Below are 4,014 nucleotides of genomic sequence, written 5' to 3' on the forward strand. Positions count from 1 at the left end.
TGGTGTGTGGTGTGTGTGTGTGTGTGTGGTGTGAGTGGGGAGGGGAGTGGGAGAGTGGAGCGCTGTAGTGTCGTTTTGCTACGTCAGGTGCGGTAAGCATCCAGCATGCTTTGGGAGAATATAGAAGAGCGTAGGGCGTTCGCACCTTCGTGATTCACGGCTTTTTAGTTCTGGAATTAAAGTTTATTGAGAAACCTGGTTAATATCACTACTGCCTTCTGCGGAATCTGAGGGTCAGGGTCTATTCATTCGGACTTGACGTGCAGGGTTCTCTTCATTGGACATCTGATGGCGGGTTTATTTCTAGTAGGAATTGAGGGTCCAGGTTTATTCATTTAGGCTCTGAGCGTCAGTGGTTCTATTCATTTAGGACATCGTGAGGGTCAGGGTCTACTATGACATCTGAGTCGCGGGTTAATACATACAACTTGAGGTCCAGGGTGTCTATGTCTTAGGACATGAGGGTCAGGGTTCTATTCCATTAGGACATCTGAGGTCGAGGGTTCTATTATTAGGTGTGAGGGTCCTGGGGGGGTTTTTGGGGGGTTTATTCATTGGCTCTGAGGGTTAGGGTTCTATTCATGATAGGAATTGGGTCCAGGGTTGCTTCATTAGGGACATCTGAGGGTCAGTTCTATTCATTAGGAATCTGAGGGCCTAGGTCTATTAATAGGACATGAGAGGCCAGGGTTTATCATGAGACGTCTGAGGTCCAGGTTGTTATATTCATTAGGACATTGAGGTCAGGGTTCTATTCCTTAACAAATCGGAAAAAAAAAGGGGGGTTCCCAAGGGTTGTCGCTATTCATTAGGACATCTGAGGGTCCAGGTTCTATTCTTAGGAATCTTAGGTCCAGGGTTCTTTCATTAAGGACATCTAGGCAGGTTTAATTCAAATAGAAATCTGGAGGGGTCGGGTCTATTCATTAGGACAGTCTGAGGTCAGGTTTATTCATTCGGAATCTAGGTCCAGGGTTCTATTGCTTAGGACATTCTGAGGGTCCAGGTTCTATTCATTAGACTCGAGGTCCAGAGGTTCTATCATTAGGACATCTGAGGGTCAAGGGATTATTTATATAGGACATTGAGGGTGCAGGGTTCTATCATAGGCATCTGAGGGTCGAGGTTCTATTATTATAGGACTTCTGAGGTCCAGGGTTCTATTATGTTGGAATCTGTATGGTCCAGGTTTTCTTCATTAGGACATCTTAGGGTCGCAGGGTTCTATTCATTAGGGAATCTGAGGTGAGGGTTTATTCATTAGGACATTTAGGGTCCAGGGTTTATCAATTAGACATCTGAGGTCCATGGGATCTACATTAGGACATCTAGGGCAGGGTTATTATTTAGACATCTGAGGGTCTCAGGTTCTATTCATTAGGACTCTGAGGGTCCAGGGTTCTATTCATTAGGAATCTGGGTCCGGTTCTATTATATTGGACATCTGAGGTCCGGTGTCTATTCATTGGACATCGAGGGCAGGGTTTATTATATAGACATCTGAGGGTCCAGGTTCTATATTGGAATTGAGGGTCAGGTTATATTTTATTTAGGACATCTGACATACCAGGGTTCTATTCATTGGAACAATCTGAGGTGCCAGGGTTCTTTCATTAGGAATCTGAGTGGTCCAGGATTATCATTAGGAATCTGAGGTCAGGTTCTATTGTATTAAGGCATTGAGGGTCAGGTTATTTCATTAGGACATCTGAGGGTCCAGGGTTCTATTCATTAGGAATCCTGGAGGGTCCAGGTTCTATTATTAGCATTCTGAAGTCCAGGTTCTATTTATTAGGACATCTGAGGGTCCGGTTCTATTCATTGGAATCGAGTTCAGGGTTTCTATTACATTTAGGACATCTGAGTCCAGGTTCTATTCATTAGGACTCTGAGGGTCAAGGTTCTATTCATTAGGACATACTAGGTCGGTTTCATCTATTAGACATCTTGATGGGTCAAGGTTCATTCATTAGGACATATGAGGCCGGGATTATTGTATAGGAGAGTCTGAGGTTCCAGTGGTTTATTAGAATGGAGGGTCCAGGGTTCTATTCATAGGAATCCTGCGGGTCAGGGTTATCTTAGGACATCTGAGTCAGGGTTCATTGCATTAGGACATCTGAGGGTCCAGGTTCTATTCTAGGACATTCTGAAGGGTCCAGGGTTCTCTTCATTAGGACATCTGAGGGTCCAGGGTTTCTAGTTCATTAGGACATCTGAGGGCCGCATGGTTCTGATTCATTAGGATCTGAGGGCCAGGGTTTCTATTCTTATGGACATTGAGGGTCAGGGTTCTATATTAGGACATCTGGGGTCCCGGGTTCTATTCATTTGGAATCTGAGGAGTCAGGGTTCTAATTCATTAGGACATTGGGTCCAGGTCTATTCCGTAGGAATTGATGTCCAGGCTCTATTCATTAGGACCGAGGGTCAGGGTTCTATTCATGATAGGACATCTGAGGGTACAGGGTTCTTTCAAGGATCTGGGTCTCAGGGTTATTCATTAGGGACATCTGAGTGGTCAGGGTCTATTCATTAGGAATCATGAGCGTCAGGGTTCTCATTTTTTAGGAAGTCTAGGTCCAGGGTTTCTGTCATTAGGAATGCTTGAGGGTCCAGGGTTCAATTCATTAGGATCTGAGGCCAGGTTTTCTATTCATTAGGAATCGAGGTCAGGGTCTTTCTAGGACCTGAGGGTCCAGGGATGTCATCATGTAGGACATGTGAGTCCAGGGTTTATTGCATTAGGAATCTGAGGGTCCAGGGTTTTCTATTCATGTAGACACATTGAGGGTCAGGGTCTAGTTCTTAGACATTGGAGGTAGGGTTTATTCATTAGACATCTGAGGGTCAGGGTTCTATCATTAGGACATTAGGGTCAGGTTCTATTCGTTAGGAATGTGAGGCGGGTTCTAGTTCATCGGACATTTGAGGGTCTCAGGGTTAGTTCATTGATGGTGAATGGCTGAGGTCCAGGGTTCTGATTGCATTAGGACATCGTGAGGGTCCAGGGTTCTAATTCATTAGGACATTGATGGCCCAGGGTTCTATCATTATGGAACATCTGAGGGCCCAGGGTTCTATTCATTAGACATCTGAGGTTCAGGGTTCTATTCATTAGTGTATCTGAGGGACCCAGGGTTATTCATTAGGAATCTGAGGGTCCAGGGTTCTATTTCATAGCATCTGAGCAGGTCTATTATTTAGGGAATCTGATATGTCAGGGTTTATATGTCATTAGAATCTGAGGGTCAGGGTTTATTCATTGAGACAATCTGAGGCCAGGGTGATTGTAATTAGGAACTGAGGGTCATGGTTCTATTATTAGGAACTGAGGTCAGGACGGGGGTGTGGTATATGTAAACTCTATGGCCCAAGGGGAACGCTGAACCAACTATATTAATTTGGGGACAGATCGAAAAGCATTATTCATGGCAATTTAGCTAGCTTGCTGTTGCTAGCTCATTTGTCCTGGAATATAAACATTGGGTTGTTATTTTACCTGAAATGCACAAGGTCCTCTACTCTGAAAATTAATCCACAGATAAAACGGTAAACCAAGTTTGTTTCTAGTAATCTCTCCTCCTTCAGGCTTTGAGATTCTTCAAAGTAGCCACCCTTTGTCTTGATGACAGCTTTGAACACTCTTGGCATTCTCTCAACCAGCTTCATGAGGTCGTCACCTGGAATGCATTTTAATTAAAGGTGTGCCTTGTTATAAATTAATTTGTGGAATTTCTTTCTTTCTTAATGCGTTTGAGCCAATCAGTTGTGTTGTGACAAGGTAGGCGGGGTATACAGAAGATAGCCCTATTTTGGTAAAAGACCAAGTCCAAATAATGGCAAGAACAGCTCAAATAAGCAAAGAGAAAACGACAGTCCATCATTACTTCAGGACATAAAGATCAGTCAATATGGAAAATTTAAAGAACTTTGAAAGTTGAAGGTGCAGTCGCAAATCCCATCAAGCGCTATGATGAAACTGGCTCTCATGAGGACCGCCATCTAAACATC

This window comes from Salvelinus sp. IW2-2015, unplaced genomic scaffold (assembly GCF_002910315.2).
Source record: "Salvelinus sp. IW2-2015 unplaced genomic scaffold, ASM291031v2 Un_scaffold776, whole genome shotgun sequence".
NCBI classification, from domain to species: domain Eukaryota; kingdom Metazoa; phylum Chordata; class Actinopteri; order Salmoniformes; family Salmonidae; genus Salvelinus; species Salvelinus sp. IW2-2015.